The sequence below is a fragment of the Vanellus vanellus genome, assembly GCF_965231255.1.
Source record: "Vanellus vanellus genome assembly, chromosome: 13".
Classification (NCBI taxonomy): domain Eukaryota; kingdom Metazoa; phylum Chordata; class Aves; order Charadriiformes; family Charadriidae; genus Vanellus; species Vanellus vanellus.
In genome coordinates, this window is record NC_138918.1 from 20,061,186 (window position 1) to 20,080,625 (window position 19,440).

Sequence of the window (19,440 nt, forward strand, 5' to 3'; positions counted from 1 at the left end):
AGAGACGTGGGTTGTGGTGGGTCATTTACAGATAAAGCCAATATCACCCCTTCTACCTGAGCACAGCAACTCTGACCCCATTGTTTATCCAAATAACTTTATGCAGTTTAACATTAAACATCATTTAGTCTCTCAATTAAATTTACTTAATGAATTCCTTCAGAAACCAGTGTTCACAGAAAACGCTGCTCTCCAGAGGGCAAGAGCACAGCTTTATTCTTCAGCAGTTTGAAGTCTGAGCAAGGCTGCCATCGTCCTCTCCGCCCACTCATTATCAGCAATGGCAGAGGGGGCCACTCTCTACCACAGCTCAGAAAGTGCACGGATGCCGGGGGCTGCAGCCAGCGTGTCTCCGGTGTTCCTCGGACCCCCTGTGTGCCAGAGAGCCCCAGGTCCAGGATGGAGGTATCTTCTGCTCTGCTCAGGATGAAGCATACAAAACCAGAATGTGCCTCAGAGATCAGAGGACTGAATTTAACATTTATTATTTATAAATAATGAATCCATCTGAATTTCTGATGGCTGCTCTCACAGGGCTCCGCGACTGTCTGCACAGGCACACAACACCCTCGATCTGCAGAGCTTCAGGGCTAGCGAGCATGTTCAAGTCTGTACAAGAGTGCGGGGGCTTATTTGCACCAATTTAGGACTTGCCTGGAGACAAGACATGCGCAGGGACCTTCAGGACAAACCTCTTTCTGAAAGCTGCCACACCGCCTGACCTCAACCAAGTAAAACTGCTCTTCCCTTCCTCATCGCCTTCCCCATCACTCCAAACCTCAGCTGAAAACGCCTCTCCTCCTGCCCATACCTGTTCTCTTGTCCTGCTCCTTGCCGCAATTTCCCAAGCATAGCATATAAAAATGAGTGATATCTTCCCCCTACATGTATCTATTATTTCCATCAGCCCCTATTTGCAAGGTGACGCCTTGGCTCACACTAACCTGGAGTCTGCCAGCGTTCAGCATGTTCTTTTTTATCCCCTCTGACTTCCCAAGCTTGGAGAATCTAACAGGAAAGAAAGCGCAGACTGCACTAGCCCAGGCACAGGGCACCCTCATGTCCCACTGCAGTTGGGCCCACGAAGAGCCAAAGATTTAATTGGCATACTCCCAGCCTCTCTGGAACCAGCTTTTTATATTTTCCAAGTTCCTGCTGTTCACTGGTGGCTCTCATATCAAATAACAACCTCCTTCCCCTCTCAGGTGCCAGCTTCCCTATAAAAAAAACTCAATTAAGAGATTACAAAAACATGCAAAATTCAGGCTCAGTATTACAGAAATCCAACGCTGAGATATCAGGCGCACAACTCCCACAGCAGCACCCGCGCCGCCTGCCCCAGTACAAGCATCTATCCCCTGCATCCATATCCTGCCAAGACCCTCGCTGCCAGCTCTGGCTTAGTCTGGAGGTTTCCCGTTGGGATTGCCATCTCTCCTGAGCTGAGGGCACCCGCTGCCGCAGCCCTGCAGAGCACTCAACAGAGAGGTGCCATGACAACAGGCAAGCGAAGGGCTTTTCCAAGAGCCCTATCGATCCGCCAGAAACGAATGAGCTGCAAAGTTTATGAAAAATGGATTTCTTCACCTCTCTACAGTGCACCAGGTGGCAGTGACAGCTCTTACTCGGCGTGACAACCCACAGGTACAGGTCACAGTAGGGAGCAGCACAGCACACGGGCAGCAAAAGTGTGGCTCACCCGCCGCGTGCTCTGGCTGTGTAGCCAGGATTAATGGGGCATCACAACCTGTGGGATTAATTGCACAGGATGTCTAGCAGGATGCTCAGCTCAGCCCTTGCAAGCAAACCAGGCTCCCCCATGCTTCCAGTTTTGTGGGAAGTTCCCAGCTGAAAAGCCACTGGGATCCACCTTGTGGGCCAAACCTACCCAGGAGCTGCCAGATCGGCCACTGGCACCAAAACCCAGAATAAAGCCCCTACAAGACAATCTCAAACCCTCCTCTGAAGGGATATAAGGAGCTCTCTGGGGAGGAACACAACCTACAGCCAAGCAGGTTCCCTCGGGACTGCTCCTGGCTTCGCCCCAACTCTCCACATAACCCAGGCAAGTCATTCCCTGTGCTGGGGCTCAGTTGCTAACACAGACGCAACAGTTATAAACAAGGGAATCGTGGGGCTCCTTTCACTACGGTCTGCAATAATATCTTCAAGTGCTTGGACGAAAGGCATTATTCAAGTTTGCTTTTTTTTTTTTTTTCACTGCTTTAGTACTTTTAAAGTGGTCTCAGAGGATGACTTTCATAAGCAATTAAAAAAGCTCTGGGACAGTAACAAGTATGAAGAGAGAATGGGAGATACTACCAGTACAATCATCTAGAAGGAACTCTCACCGTGATTTCCATTCTTCACCCAGGCATTTCCCACCAAGATTAAAAAGCCAGTCTCACTCCCCAAGCATAAGAGCCTTCCCAGTCCAAAATGAAAGCAGAACAGCCAGCCAGCAGCAGGCAGAATTCGTTCAGCAGGTTTTTTTCCCAAGGAAATTCAAAATAGCAAAGAGCTCCAAGGGCTGCAAATGCAGAAGTAGTTGCACAGACATGGGAAGCTGAAAGAGAACATAATTCCTTCCCTCTCTTGTTCTTCATCATCTGCCACCTCTACTTCGGGGAATGTTTTTTTGCCTTTCTGCTGGCGAGATGGTTACAGACTGACAAATGCTTATGCTGCACCTAGGATCAAGATGCTCCAGTCTTTGTTGGTCCTTGGGCACTGTTTTAAGCTTAATAAAATCAGGGAAGAAGCAAGAAAACTGCCTGCATACAAAGCACCATCGAATGCAAGGAGTCCACAGCTAAAAAATTCTCTCATCTCTTGTCAGATGAAGCTATTTTAGATACTACTTGTACCAACGTATGGAAAAAACAGTTTGAAATGTGACAGTGCAGCATGCTTTTTATTAAACAATCTCTCAGGCACTGCAGAATTGCTCCAGCCAAGTGCAGGCACTGGACATTGCATGCCTGCTTCCTCAGTGGTCGACACAGGCTCAAGTCCTCCAGCAGAGGAGAAGGTTTCACAGACCCCTCTTGAGGCCTGACTGCCATTATTAGATGGCCCAGATCATCCGCACAGGCTGTGACCTTCCTGCTGTCGTCCTGCCTTTTGCCTCATCAGCCTCCGCTAAGCAGAGCTTTGATCCCCCAAGTGATTCCTGGTTCAGAGACCTTCTTTCCTTTTGCTGCCTAGACATGAAGGATGCTGAGCTGGAGCTCCTGAGCATCTCTGCTTCAGACGGGCAGACTTTGATGTTGCACAGAGCGCCCGTCTCCGTGATTCGTCTGGTCTCTTCAAACAGCAGCAGAGCCACAGCTTGTGATCTGTGCAAAAGAGCATTTTCCTTGGGGAAGAAAAGTCATGCTGGCGCTCATCTCCACCTTGTCATGCCAGAACAGGCTATATTGGTGCTTCAAAGAGCTCCTCAACCTTAAATCCTTATGACACAGTGACAAATCAGGGAACCTGCCTCCGCACGTCTCACAAATCCCAGCAGAGGTTATGAAACAGCATTTCTGTGAATGCCTTAGCCACCACAGGACCCTGCGCACGCTGTCAGTCGCACCGGTCACCACACAATGACTGTGTTCATAACCTCAGCACCTTTCAGTCCCAGAAAAGACCCACTGTTTCTCATCTTGAGCTTGGACCATGAGCAGGAGACGCAGCCACTTAAAAGGAACGTGCTTTTGTTAAGAGAATACCCTATAAAGAGCCCTTTCATGGACTGGCATATCTCAGTAGCACCAGTCCATGAGGGGTCCTTTATTTGGCAGTCCTGGTTGTCACTGCATCTGCTGCCTCTGCAAACACCACACAATGCACCCAAGCAGTGAGAAACTGCAGCCAAAGGAACCAGTGATTTTCACTCTCCATTTCTTGGGCTTCGCTGTACAGCTGCTTGCAAAGCCAAGGACTCTCGAAATCTCCCTGCCTGCTCTAAGAGCTAAAAGCAGGCTGTTAGCCACTCATACTCTTTAAGCTCTGATGAAAGAGTACCTATCTCTGCTCAGAGAGCAGAACGTCCTGAGCAGCTTCCTCCATGTCCTGCTGGTACCACAGCCTCACTTTGCCACATCAGGTAGGGAGATGGCAAGTCCATCACAGGACTGCCAGGCCTCATTTCCACGGAAGAGGCTTCTCCCATGAAGACCACTCCAAGATAGACTCCAGCTGTCCCTTCCTGCGAGCAGATTTTATCACGATGGACACACTATTCCGCAGAGCTTCTACATCAGCTGCCATCTAAATAAAGGTGCCACACTAATCAAGGCTGTTTCAATGACAGCCTCCACAGTGACTTCCAGTGACCACAGACATCACACGTCGAGACAAGTTTTGGCACCGACCCTGATCCAGGGAGAGAGAAATCTCAGTGCACCCAGAACCAGGCAGGGACGGTTACTCACATGTAGAAGGGTTTGCAGATCAGGGTCAGATCACATATTTTTTCCGAGTCAAGGACCCTGTCATTTATGCATTAAATAGCACATTTATTCTGTTATTCAGGATGAAATAATAATTACAGTGGCCTCCAGTCTTCAGCTCTTTCAGTTTGTACTTTAAGAAAGAGCAAAAAAGGACCAAAGCAAACAGCGCTTCCACAAAAAAAAAAAAAAAATCTCTGAACTGGCTTTTAGTTGCTGGACAAAAGAGGGCCAGCTGATGAACTACTTCTCTTATTGTCCTGTCTAATTTTTATTTCATAACAGCAGCCAGGCACTGCAGGCAAAGCACTTCAGGAGGCACAGCACTGCTTGGGTGGCTGAGCAGACCTGACCTTCAGCCTCCTGCCTCATCCCAGTGCTCCAGGTGTGCCACCACTGCCCAGAAACATACTGCCTACAGTGCTCTCTTCTTTAATCATAGGGTAAGGAGTGCTGAGCCAGCCCGGGCATCTGGCAGGCTCTACGTGGCTAAGTGCTTTTGAACAGCGCCGGAGGAGCCAGCACATGCCGGTGGGTCCATCCAGGCTCAAGGCTACGAGATGCTCGCTCGCAAACACATTTCTAGCACACATAACTCTCCTTCTCATCAAGCAGTCAGTCCTGTTTCGGTGGAGATTTACAGAGAGTTTTTTTTTCCTCTCGGAAGCAATAATAGATGGACAGCAGGAAAGAGAAGAAATTAATGAACATAGTAATTATTCCCAAAGTTGCAAATAGGAGTGATTGCTCACCCTGAGACAACTCTGGAAAACAAGATTAAAATGCTTAGGGGACATATTCTCGAAACTGCAGGTAATAGAACAGATAAAATGTATTTACAGTATCTCACAGGGGACGTGTACTTTTTATTCTGCTGAGGAATGTAATATTCCACTCCTCATTACAGAGTTAAAAGGGTGCCCTAAAAAAAGCAACTTAACAAAGCGTCTAATGGCAACTGGGTCCAGTTCCAGAAACACAGGCTCTCCCTCTTCTGCCCCGCACACCGAAGCGCAACGAGAAACACAACGAGCATCTGCAGGAACACCCAGCACATAAGCAACATTAATAATCTATGCAAATAACACAATTTAACAACCAGTAAAAAGGAGGCTGGAATAGGAGGTGGGCTAAAGCAACGCTCCCTCCGCTGACGCTTTCTAAGAGGAGGAGGAGGGCAGGCTTGCCTTCCCCAACTTCTCCGGTGCCCGCAAAGCCACGGCTGCCAGCTAACAGACTGCGCGTGAAGTACTCGCCAGCAGAAACAATTTGTCATATGTCAGATCAAATAAACTCTTTTGAGACCACTGTACTCCCTGAAGCAGACGGCTGCCAAACTCCAAAGGAGAAATCCAAGAAACATAGCTAGCTGGTGTCAGACCCAAGTGCTTACAAAGACCAGCACACTTTTCATTTTTAAAACACATCAGTACAATGCAATCTGTTCCTGTGTAGCACACCCATACAAGGCAGCCATCAACAATATCCATTATTAAAAAGAATTCGCTGTTTAAATTATCACTCTGGGCTGAAGCTCCTCATAGTCCAGGAACTTCCCGTTCCTGATCCAGTGGCGCAGCATCTCACTCATCCTAGGGAGGCATTACGAAGGCTAATGTTTATCAAAGAGCCTTGGCATGGTACCATGCTGCGATGGATCATCATCTGTCTGAGCAAATGCTTGTCCTCTCCCAGCCAGCCTCACACTCTCTCACTAGAGGTGTATTCCCCAAAAGTTGAATTACAAATTACCTTTTTTCTTTTAAATAGTTTTATAGCCTTTTGTGGGTTTTTTTTGTTCATTCCCGAGCACTACAGCAGCTTCCCATGCCCTGGGGTCATGTCACCTCAGACGTGTCGAGGCCCCTCACAGGTCCCCCACTTGCTGCATGGTCCTGCAAGAACCATTAAACCACAGGCGCTGGGCTCCACAGCACTGGCTCAGCTGTAAGGCACGTTGTTCTCTCTCCGTTACCCTGCTGGGCAGGAGAACAAGCCCCTAAACCTGCTCTGGGCACATCTGCAAGGTTTAATCATACCAGCCAGTGCTGTGGGGAACCCAAATCACTCACCTGCTCCTGCAAAGACCAGGTTCAAGTGCTTACTGGTCTGCACAGAGGGCAAATCCCTCAACCCAGGGCTCAGCCGCTGGCTCCAGATGTTCCAGATGCCAGCATACTTCACCTGGGGTCAGCCACCTGAGCCCCACCACAGCCAGGAAAACCGCTCCTCCCATAGAAGATGAATAATGGCCCCAGAAAAAAATTGTCTGCAAGAGGCCCGATGTTCCTGGATGGGAAGCTTGACCAGCCCAGAGAGGAGGTTAGCTTACTGCAAAGCGAGAGCAAATGGGAGAAAGGCAGGACATCCAAAGGAGGGATGAGAGAAGCAGGAGACATTGCCTCAAGTCACCGAAAAAGCAACTGCCTGCCCCAAAACCCAGCAACAGAGCTTTGAGTGAGACACTACATAGCAACAAAAAGAAGAGAGAAAAGGGGAAAACCTGGCAGCCTAAAGCAAAGAACAAGGGAAGAACAAGGCAGCAGGCGCAGGGCATTCCCCTTGGTATTGGTAGTACCAGCACAAACCTCAGCTGCGTGGGGTTTTTTTTTTCCCGAATTTATTTAAAGAGCATCTAATGCCTCATGACAAGTTATATTTAGACATCATTTTATCTGTATCAGGACTCCTCTCCAGCTACAGGGACTGGCATCAAGCACAGGACACTGTCTTGCCAGCCTTATTTGGACAGGATTGTTGTTTCCTACGAGCATCTCATCCAGAGCAAAAAACACCATCAGCCAGTACGTGCACCAGGAGAGCTGTAAAGTACTCGTGGAGCTGCTTTCCAGCACGGAGCAAAACACAGGCTGTTACCGTAACGCAGGAAGTGTTAAACCGAGATCTCATGGAGGAGGAGGTTAGCAGACACAAGTCTGTCATTTACAGCAATGCTTTTCAGGCACTTACAGCTGCAGAGACGCAAGTCGAGAGCCAGGTTCCCCCAGCCTCTCCCAGGCTTTACACGCTCCAATTTCCACCCAACAGCCCCAGGTCAGCCGGTGGTGAGCAGAGCCAGCACCAAGCACAGCCAGCCCTCACCCCAGCCACCCCGCTGCACCGGCCGGGGATCCATCTGCAGGCAGGCTGAGCAGGTAAAGCTTCAGGCATCGATCCAGGACACAGCTTGAACTCACATCTCTGAACAGAGGACAGGGGGGTCCTCCTCTGAAAAATTTACCTTTTTTTCAGCTCTCTGACTTGGAGAGATTTCAGAGAGAAATCAAAGGGCTGTAGTGCTGCGGGAGTCCAGGGCACCCACACTGATTTCCTCAGCAAATTCTGGTTATGTTTTTAAACAATGGAAAAATTCCCAAACACTAAGAGAGAATAAAACCCACGCTAGCCACCAGTAACCGGCCAGAACTCAACAACGCTCCAGCCAGCAATCTCACTCTGCTCCTCAAGCAATGCTCTGCACAAACCCAAACAACTGAGCCCATTTACATCACCACTGATGAATTTCTTTACCCCTAAGAAACTTGCAAAAGTGCCACTCTTGTGAGTACCGTTATGATTTCCAACAGCCTCCCGCTGTTGGAAGAACAGACTTTCCAAGCTTCTCTGCATACATTTTGTACTTGATTACCCCACGCTTGCTGGAAGAAAAGGAACGAAATGCACTCAAGAGCCACTTGCTTATTCCCCATTTGGGTACAACAATGCCGGATGCAACAACATCATTTTTACCTCCCAGCAACCTCCCTGCGCCAGGGCTGGCACGTGCCACATCCAGCCACCGGAGACAGGCATTTCCCACTGAAGGAATGAGAACCTCACCCCCAGCCCTTCAGTTTTGTAACTCCGATGAAGACCTACCTCTACAAGCCGTAACGCATTAAGCAACAATGCAATATTCAAAACTAAGTCCAGAGCTTGCAGCAGAACTTAGGTCACTCAAGGCTCCTGCTGGAAATTCTCCATAGCATAACAGTTTATGTTGTGGGCAGGAAGAGATCAAGAAAATTAATTAAGTCAGGGAAAGAAGGAAAAACTCCACCTAAAGCGAGTAACTGCACTAAAGCAGCAGTCATGAGCAGCCCAAGTACATTTTAAGGGCTATACTTTTTCACTTCCAGAGTCTTGGAAAAGAAAATGGAGTGACTTTGTTCTGTACGCACATTGTCCACCATTTGTTATTGTCTGTCTATTGATGCTTACTTGAAAAACAAAATTTAATTAAACCCTACAGTACTGCATAGCCTGCCTTTGAAATATGCCCGCATTAGTGGATCATTACAGTAAATGAAATACAGCTTCATATCATATTTTTCAAATAACGTCCTAAAACATTTACAAATTAAATAATACTCTTGCAGAGAGAAATTAAGAGACACAGTGTTTAGCAAGGGCAAAGAGATGTTTACAGATGAAGCTTGAAATGAAACGTGGAGGCAATGAGGCAGAGAGGTGCCAGAGGGCTCTTCTAGACCTTCCCTGTACCAGAAACTAGACAAAGAAAGAGTGCACCAGTGCTAGGTGAGCAGAAAGGGCAGCGTCCCCAAACCCCATGAGCTCATTTGGGGTCTGGGGTGCGTTGGCACAGTCTGCCAAGCCGGGGAGGTGCCTGCACTCCGCAGTATGCAGGAAAGCTCAATGCACCTGTGCACCCTTTCTGTCCTTTGGAAACCCAGCCAGAACCGTACCAGTCACAGGGAAGCAAACCCTTGCAACCAACCCAGAGCAGTGAAAATCTGGACTCTCAACGGGCTGAGAAAAGGGATGCAGAAACGTGCTCTTGTGGCAGGATGAGAAATATAGTGCTAATATTTACAGGGGGGAGAGAAAACAAAGGAAGCTTTTGGTTTCTCAGGGTAAGTAAAAGCACAAGCAGGTTAGTGATTCAGCGTTGGTCATAGCAGCAATGCCTGACACTGAACAAAGCAAAGAAGCATGTTAAAAAGCAAGTGAATATTACATGAGCCTTACAGCTCAGGCTTGAAGAGATCCAAGATTTGTCTTTTCCTTAATAGCATCTGGGGCGATGCCAAGTGTTCTTTAACAAATTATTTACTCCGAGAAATCTTTTTCCCTAAACAAGTGTAGCCCATTACTGCATCCTTCTTCACGTGAGCCTGGAAAAGGCTGTGCCCTGCAGCTCTTATGGCCCCATCTCCATGGTGATGCACCAATAGAGACTCCAGCAAGAAGACAAAACTCCCCAAAGAAAAGGCTGAAAATGGCAGAGGTCTCATCGGCGTGAGCCCTGGAGAAAGGTGAGCTGCACGTGCCAAGCGTGAGCAGCGCCGGCAGGCAAGGCTTTTGTGAGAAGCAGAGCATGCTGGCCTATGAGCAGGCTGGAAATTAAGAAGAAAACCTTGCAAGGGCACCTCCGGATCCGTTTTACAGGAAGACAGTAAAAGATTCACAGCTGCTGCCCATGCCAGGGACCAGCAACTGACAGTCGAATTCCCGTAGGTCCTGCTGAGTTCTCATCAGCATGTGAATCCATTATTTAGAGGAAAAAACGTTCAGCCTGGCTTATCATCTTTGAAAGCTGTCAACTTCCAGCCTATACAGGGCTTCCTCTGCAGAAGGATCCTTCCCTGTGAATCAGGACTCCTCACAAACTTCACGTCACAAAATTAAAATGAACAGCTGCAGCAAGGGGCATCGCATTACACATCACCTTATCAGTCCTACAACAATAATGACAACCGGGTCCCCAAGATGCTACATAGCACATAGCAAGGTTTGGCAAAAGCCACCAGAATATAGAAAATGCAGCCCAGGATCCTGCCTAAGGAAAAACATGGTGGTAGAGGGGCATCGGGAGTGACATAACAGAGCTGGCACACAGAGCATCCTTTCTGCACTGGAGAGGGAGACTCCGACAAGGCTGTGCGGGTCCAAACTGTCGAAGGCAAAGCAAGCACAGCACCCTTGCACCAGCCAGGCGGCTGGCTCCTACCTGCTGACATGCCCTCCTCGCCTCCCACACCAAAGCCTCCATCGGAATCAACAACTCACGACCGCTCGCCTGCACACCCTCACACCCGCTCTCCCATCAGCAGACGGTGTGAAAGCTGCCTGGCAGCACTCAGGCAGGTTCAGGCTGGCTTTGTGCTTTCCAGGCTGTGTCGGGGAGGCTTGGCCCCTTAAAAGCAGCACAACTGGCCTGCCTAAAAGATGAAGATTGCTGAGCCTCCTGCAGACTTTCCAAGGTGAGAGCAATCTGCGCACACTGCAATCAGGCAGCAGGAGCGCACCAAAACCAGGGTGGCAAGACTGCAGTACGAGGTTAAAAATGACCGGGCTTCACATTCACACGTATTTCAAGAAACGTGCTCATCGACAGCTTACCAGCACTCTTCACCTCTGAACATACTGAGAGTGAGGTCTGAACATTTTAAACAGACCAGACTGCTAGTCCCGGTTTGCTGGAGGAAAATAAAGGGAATGGGATGTCCAATAGGAAGGAGAGAGTGCAGCTCAGACACCTCGGAAAGTGCCCTGCTTCTGCAGTTCAAGGTTAAACATCTCCTTTGCACCGATTTCTGAGTCTGCCTCTCTCAAAAGCCACGCAAGGTAATTAGAATCATTATAACTATTATTAGACCATAATATTATTATAGCATTTTTGCTACACTTGACATCTGTTGGCTGATAGATTTAACTGGTACATAAGAAATAATTGCGCGTAGATTTCTTGCAAATGAGCACCAACACGGAAGGCATTAAAGCGTTCTGCGTTGAAAAAGTTAATTTTATGGAAGCATGCTTGAAATAAAAATTCTAAAATTAACAGTTAAACCTTTAAAAACTCACATTAAAGAAACTATTTGGGTTTAAAGTAGGCAGGCATTAAAAAAATCCTGACTTTTCTTTAGACACTTAAAGGCATATACCTGGCACAGTATCTCCTTCAGATCAATATATGCATTTTCTTCCCACCTATTCCAGTGACCCAGAGGTTTCTAAATCATCTTTCCACATTCCTTTTCCTCTCTCTGCAGCAGGCTTTTGAATTATTTGGGCAAAAAGTCTGACTGCACAGAGAACCAGTATAATCAGGATTCTTACAACCTGCTCACTGAAAAATCCTATAGAATTATCAGGAAACACACATCAAGAATAAAATACAGGTTCTTGCATCCCATGAAGCCCAAAAGCTTTGCAAACTGGACTCAGGATACAATTTATCCACCACTGAGATTCAGCTGCAATCCAGAGTGGAACACAACCTTTCTGCCAGTACTTAACTACAGCACACAACCCCCCAGAGAGAAGTAAGGAAGAATCCAACAGAAACCACAGGAATGCTTTAGGGAGGATGAATTTTCTCCCCTTGAACTGAAGTTTGGTCAGGGCACCCACCATCAGCTGTGGACCAATAAAGGAGAATAAACAGGGCACAGCTCCTCCATCACGTTGATGATGTCCTTGAAGCACAGCCTGAGCGAACAGCTGAAGCCGGGTACCTCAAGTTACCAGCCTTGAGAGGCAGAAGAGATGAAAACCACAGAGGAACCCTCTGTTACCCTCAAATTCAGTGAGGCCCAAATTTCAACCCCTAGTTACACCAATGTGCAGAGACAGATGGTATAGTGGCTGGAACTGCACTTCAGAAAAGAACCAACCTCTTAAAATTCAAAAAGCTGAACACAGTAGCTCAATACTTACAGAACTCAGAGGCGGTTAGAGCTGGTTCTGTTTGGACAGTGATGTTTTCTCCACTTAAATGTATTTCAGTTAAAGCAACTCCTCTTCCATAAGCTTAGTTCACGCTGAGAAGGTGACCAGCAGAGCCCTAGTGGAACGAGCAACCGCTCCCACAGCGACACACTATTTGGGGATAAAAATGAGTGTAATTAATTTTTCCAGAGCAAGTAATTTTTTTTTTCCTAGAGCTGAGCAACCACAAAAGGAACTTCGAATTGCCTGAGGAGAAAAATGTATTTTTATCACCTTAGTCACACACAGACAAGCCTAACTCTCACTGAGGACAGACCGACAGAGAAACAAAGGAGAGCAGGACACTACAGACACAAATTGTCCCCATGCATACCCCTCTGCGAGCAAAGCAGAGACACCTGGGGAGCTCTCAGTGGAAAGCAGGGCTGAGCAACCCACAGGATTGCCTCTGAGCGATGCTAGTCCTAGCAAGTGCCAGCAAGAAGCTCCAGTTAAAAATGAGGTTCATGAAAGCTCCCGAAAGTCACCCGAGTCTTCAGAAACTGGGTACAAATCCTCCCCTACAGAGATCTGCCTACTACACCTCTGAGCAGCACAACAGCATTCAAGCAGGCTTTTCTCTATCCATCTAACACTCTCAGGCAAAGCAGAGGAACTCAGACTAGGCGAGCTCACCTTAACAAGGCACAGTGCTCATTACTAACCAAGAAAAACTAAAAACCAAAGCAACTCCCCCTCACACACACTTTAGGGGTAGCTATCAGTGATTCCCTGTCACAACAGGAGAAAAACCTCACGTACGGACCCTTGGAGCTCAGTCCAGGTCTGCTTCAACCTTTTCATTAATGGCCCAAACGATGAAAGAGAAAGTACTTTTGTAAAACCTGAAAGGATGCCCAGCAGTTAAGAGCTGGAAGCACTCTGGAGCTCATGATCAGAATTGACAAAATGAAGAAAAGTTCCAAAAGCACCCACGAATCAATAAAAAGAAAAGCAAGGAAAACAATGCAAAGAACTGCACTTGGAAATAGCAAAAAACAAAGATCAAGAGCACAAATACAGCATGAGGAAAAACTCTCTGGACAGAGGTAACACTGAAGAAAATCGGGGACTGGATGAAAAATACGACGTGTCAGCATTGTGACACCACAGCTCCAACTGCAAAGAGCTAAATATCATTCTGGGATTTAAGAATATAAAATTCCTAATTCTAGGCTGGAAGACCATACTCAGTGCCACCCTTAAGAAAGTTGCAGACAAACTGGAGGGTCCGGGCAACAAGCAGAGCAGTCAGCAGTGAAAAATATGCAGCCCCATAGCAACTGTCGAAGGGTTTCCCCATCCCTGCTCCCCCCTCCAGGGTCATTATCAGCTCTCAGTGGGCATTTAACAGCTGTTTACAAGGACAACTATCCATTGGGCTCCCCATTCTCTGAAGGTAACAGACACAGCAGTGCACTTAATTTGCTGCACAGGCAAATAATAAGAGGTATGAGGCTCTCTGAGACCGTGCTTTCATCAAGTCCCAGAGGGAACTTGCCCCTGGTCCAGATCTGCGCTAGCATCCACTGCTGTCCTGCCTGGAGCTGCGTACCTCTCACCTAGCCTCAGGAAATGGGCGCGGACAAGGAAGCTTTTCCAGCCCTGCATTTCATTTTGCATCCTCCATCCAGCCACTCCTACACCACTACCGCAGTGATATCCTAGAGCTAAATTAGCAGCCTTCTCTTCCCCAAAATACAATAGAGCTCCTCATCCTGCCCAAAGGGCACCCACACAGCAACGCAGAATGAGCATAGCTGTAACCGTTTCAACTCACATCTTCATTACCTTTCATAAACAAAGCTCTTCAGTTCAATTTGCCACTAAGCTAGTTCAGCAGTGAAGACGGCCTTCCCACGTGCTACAGGGTGAGGGATGCCCCACTGACCTCTGCGACAGGCTGTATGTAGCCCATAAGGGTTCACCACCCTACCCCAGGCAGAATCATTAGAGGCAACGATTGCTGAAAGCAATTGAAATCATTGAAACAAGGTGTTTCAAAGCAGGCAGGAGCAGCTGTGCCTGCACAGCTGATGCCATACACACACAGCTGCACCAAGCCCCGACTGAAGGCTCTGCAAGAAATCCAGCAAGGGGGCAAGATCTACAAATCTTATGCAAAAGCAAGGCTTAACTTCCAGGAACATTTAAGATTTCCCAGTGACTCAAGAGGATTTTTTTTTTTTTGAGCCAGAGCTTTAGGAGCAAGCTGCCTGGTGAACCGCAGCCAGAAGAGATTTGACAAAGCCTTCGTTAGCACGCGCCGTCTGCCTTCACAGGGCTGCTTCCCAGAAGATCCCCAGTGTTGTGTCATTTTTCACTTCAGGTGCTAAGAATATCTGTGTGTTAATAAAAAATAATAACTAGCTTTACAAGGAACTTATCAACAAAGTGCTCGACGAATCTTAATTAAAGCTGATTCACCTACTTCACGAGTGCAAGTTAAACGCTGTTTCTCAGAGGGGAAAGCTGAGTGGTAAAGGAGCTGAGGTGGGTTATAAAAGCCACAGAGGGAGTCAGTAGCAAAGAGGATTAGCACATAGAAAGGCTGACTATTATCCCTAAATTTATCCCAATAATCCACTGCCTTGTAAATTCTCAGGATATAGCTGACGTGATTTCAATCACATTTGCCCAGCTTGATCACATCTGTATTTAAAGTCTTCCATTTCTTTGCCAGAGAGAGGGTTTGGGGGTGCTTGAGAGTTTTTCAGGTGTTTTATTGCTCAGGCTAAAGAAATTCTTAATTGTAAAAAAAGCAGAAGTTGATAATGGTAGCAACAGCACTGGTCTTGTGTTGCTTTAGGACACAAGGACAGCGTTGCAGATTCAAGGGCTGGTCTGACAACTCATTAGAATATCCAGTTTCCAGCATATTTCTTTAAAAAGAACGTATTTGTGTCCTTTCAAATCTAGTAAACACATGGTCACACAGATGGCAGACCCCATGAACTTGCAGACACGGCTCTCACCTCCATTAGCTGCACTTATACATTAAAGTTTCTGGGGCAATATTTTGGATGCTTCCACCACAGAAACACCTTGGAGGCTGCTGAAAAATACCAATGCAGTCTAGGCTGGTCCTTTTAAGGCAGGGTCGGGGTAAACAAAAGAGAAAGGAAAAAAAAAAAGTCCATCCCTTAATAATGCTACTCCTGGAGCACAAATGAATTCAAAAGCATCACAGAGAGCAGAAACACTGCAGTATCCAGTTCGGTAAACGACAGGGTGTGTCATCAGCTTCTAATGCCATACAGACTTCTCTGCACTTGAAAGGTTTCCTACCATGGCTGTGTGCTGGAGCAGCCTCCTCGCGCAGTCAGCTCTACCAACAGAAATGCCTGTGCAGATTATACTACTCTGGGAAGCAAATTAAACAGTATCACTGAAGTCATACTTTCTGCCTCTAAGCCATATTCGTACTGGGTTAGTTCTATCAGCAAAACACTGTAGAATAAATAACTTGCCCCTAAGAAATTGTGTCTACAGAACTTGTTAGGGTAAACCTAGGCCATCTTGAGAGGCGGGTAGTGTTGATTATTTGTCAAAGATTACTTCTAATGCGAGTGTTAGTCAACCACTGAAGTTAAACATTTTAAGGCAATATTCCAAATAGTGTTTATATACAAAATCCCATTTGCTCAGTTTTCACTCCCTGGCTTTGTGCAACATGTAATTTCACTAGTTCTCCGGCAAGAGAGCCATATGCAAGCTTGTACCAAAATAATTAAACAGTTTTAAAATTAAGGCCTCATGTTACCAAGTGCACACCCTGAAGAAAAATCCATTTTAATGGCCCAGAGCTGCACACCAAAGGTACCAGAATGTTTTTAGTCCACAACTGCCCAGGTGCGAAAGGACCTGAAGTGACCCAGCCCACCCTCACGCTCAAGGTAGAATCCAAACTGCTCCTGCTTTGTTAAATTTGTATTTAAAACCCCTCAGTGTAAGGGATCCTGGCCTGCCCAGGCATCCCACCCCGCACTTTGTGGGTAGGTGCTCACCACAGGGCCCTGATTTTTAGTCAGTCCTACAACACCACAGCACAGGCAGCTGCCTTTACTCCCCAGCCCTCCCCTAGGCAGACCGAACCCCCCGGGTTCCGGACAAACGCCGTTACTCCACTTCAGTAGCGGCTCCCCGGGCCGTGCGCCCTCAGAGCCTGGGCCAGACCCCCCCCTCAGTGGGAAAGCACAGCCGGCGGGCAGCGCCCCCCCGCCCCGGCAAGGCCTCACCGCCGGCTCCCCTCGAACGAGGGCACCGGCAGGACACACTCCAACCCCACAGAGCCCGTGTGCGGCCCCACTGTTCCGCCACCGTGCAGCGGCCGCGGCTCGGGGCGCTGGGGAGGTGTCATGGCGGCACCCTCTCGCCTCAGCCCCCCTCCCCGCCCGCCACTCACCGCTCCGCACTGCGCACGCTCCTCTCGGGACCCGCCCCGCCCCGCCCTTGGCCCCACCCCCTGGGCCCCGCCCGCGCTCCCCGTGAGGCGGCGCCCGGCGGCGAAGGGCCGCCCCGTGTGCGTCCTGCGTCCTGTGTCCCGGGCCGGGCGGCGGCGGCGGGCTAGAAGGGCGGCAGCGGGCCTCACCGGGCGTTCGAAAGACGCCCTAGCTGTGGGCGAACGGCTCTGTCCCGGGGACTCGACACCAGCCCCGGCGAGGCGCTGCCAGGCTCTGAAGAAATCCTGTCAGGCTGAGGGAGGGACTGACTGACCAACCAACAGACTGACTGACCAACTGACCGATGGCCAACGGCTTTCCCAAATAACCCGGCTTTCTTTCGTGGTGGCCTTACACCACAGCTGTCTGCCTACAGACTCGGAGCACCGGGGCCCTCCAGGCAGTCCCGGGTGGCTCTGAGGTGGCAACAGGAGGGACACGGGGACAGCCCCGAGCCCCCCGCCATCACTGAGGCACTGTCAGGCCCCATCGGCCTTCCCGGCTCCAGCCTGTGCCAGGGCGTCTGGAGCTTCCCCCCCCGAGAGGTGGTGGGGAAGGTGGAGGTCACATTTGCAAGGTTCATGAGGTGTAGTTGGCTTTACACATCGCATCTTCCCTGCCGCCAGCTGCTTCAGCACCCTCGTTGTTTTTCACGCCTTTTGAGGGAGGTAGTGAAGTTTCAGGTAAATACAAGGGTGTTAATTCACAGCCTTGGCACCTAACGTCCCCTGGATGGTGCTGAAGAGGTGAGAAAGTCAGGCTGAAAGGCAGAGGGGCTGCCGCAGGCGTGAGCCCGCGGGTCCCTTCTGCCTCGTTAGCTCGCAGCGCTGTGCTGATTAAAATCAGGTGCCAAAGCATTTCCCACCACTCTCCTGGCCAGTGACTGAGTGAATGCATTGCAGAAATGACGGAAAAGCCACAGCCATGAGCTGTGTGACCCTCCTTCCCAGCAAGGGCTCCACCGCGCACCAGGCAGCGGCCAAAACCACCCCGCCAGCCCCAAAATTAACACTGCAATGTTTAATTATCCAGCGAAGGAGGCTCTGTGACAGCAAGTGACAACTGACAGGATGGCACGGTGTAAAGGGACTGGCAGGATGCTGGGTGCCTGCTCTGTCCCCTGGGCCAGTGTCCCCACAGCTCTGCTCGCCCATGCACGGAGCCTTGCTGGCAGCACCCACAAAGATCCTGAAGGCAGGACAGTGACTGTGAGCAAGTCCTAGCTTTCATTCCCACTAAATGAAATGTTTTCAGTTTTTCCAGGCTGGATATAAGCACCTCAAAACGGGAATACAGTAGCAAAACCCACAAAGCCTATCAGGAGCCCTCCACAGATTTATTGGGGTTTAACGGTATGATTTTTCAGGCAGCTATGTGATTTCTCGCAACATGTAACTCCTGGCCTTTGGATTCATGGAAGCACTGCTGTACTCCAGCGTCTTCCTTCTCCCTTTGGGGCTCTGGGTCCTCTTGGCTTCCAGAGCAACATTGCCACCAGCTCAGGACGGGACTCCTCCATGCATCTTTGTCCAAACCCCACCATGGTTTATCCAGTGGTGAGCTGGATCCAGCTCTTCCCCTTGTTTCTGGCAGGTGGAACAGCACTAACAGGATGATAAGCCATCTCTCTGAAGCCACGGTGAGCCTCTCTTTCAGGCACAGCAATAAAACCCCTCCATGCACCAAACCCAAGGCCAGCAGCCAGGCACAGAGAAAGGGGGGTGGGGGGGCTTCTCCCCAGTCACAGCTGTGCCTAATGGCGACGTGGCAGGGTGCCAGCACACCGGCCTCACGGTCGGGTGACAGCCCCAGGCGGTTTGGGAAGTCTTGCTGAGATGCTTGGTCCATCCTCACAGAGAGGAGCGCTGCCGCATCCTCGGGCGATACCAGTCTAATCCCGCTGTCTGAAACCGCTCGCACATCAAAGAGATTAGAAAACATGCTCTGCATGTATTATCTTTTGCATTTCAAATTCTTGTGTTTGATCTGATGGGGCGGAGGGTTTTTTCCAAAGGTATTGGAGAAGATGGGTGTGAGAGAGTAATTTAGGGCTGGGAGTAATTTTTCATCAATGTACTTAAAGACAATCACAGCACTAGGAGGGAGGCCTAATTGTGGAGTTGTGTAATTAGTTTTTATGTCACTGCAATTATTCTGTTGGCTACATATAAAGAACATGGCAAAATGCAGCACTTAATTTTAAATCAAGACTTGATTCTCTTTTAGTAGGTAATTGATGTTGATCACATCACTTAGTAGCAACTATAAAATGTGCTATTTAGATTGTAAAAGGATGGAGAAAAGGACTAAGCAGATAGGTAATTGATGGATCGCAGGCTGCATTGGTGGGAGGCAGCATTAATCCATCAGACTTCAGTTGTCTTTGTTTCCATCCACTTCTGGGCATTGTTAGTGGCCCAGAGCATTAATGAGCACAGAGCCGCTGATCCCCGCAGCATCCTGTGCTGCAGCAAACGGCTGCTCTGCCCCCAGACAGCAGCATCAACAGATGAATTTGCACTTAATGCAATTGATTCCTTGTGTTTAAATACTGTCTCTTAAGGGCAAGCTTTGCTCAAAGCGGCTCGGCTTTGAGCGCAGGATGGGATTCGGGGCTGATCTCCTTGGGCAGAGCATCCTGCCCAGGCATGCGTCGGGTCCTGCCTGCTCCCCACTCCCTGGCAGAGACCACCGGGCACCGCTGCCCATCTCCCACGGCCTGCCTGCAAGCCCAAAGCCACTGGCATCCCCAAATACCTGCCCCGGGGACCTTAGTCTTCAATAGCACTCAGCTGTTCAAAAGAGGACATCAGAAAAGCTGA

At 48.9% G+C, this 19,440-nt stretch overlaps 1 protein-coding gene across 2 annotated transcripts in view; it reads right to left on the reverse strand.

Moving 5' to 3' along the window:
• The window catches only part of SIL1 (SIL1 nucleotide exchange factor), a 98,879-nt gene extending 82,262 nt beyond the window's left edge, over window positions 1-16,617 (reverse strand). Inside the window, exons 1-2 of one of the 2 annotated variants that reach the window (XM_082489867.1) lie at window positions 16,582-16,617; window positions 12,126-12,287 (exon numbers count right to left, since the gene is read on the reverse strand). The gene's annotated coding sequence lies outside the window, so the exon portion shown is untranslated. The remainder of the gene's footprint in view (window positions 1-12,125; window positions 12,288-16,581) is intronic. The other variant, XM_082489868.1, reaches the window with a different exon arrangement.
• Between the last annotated feature and the right edge of the window lie 2,823 nt (window positions 16,618-19,440).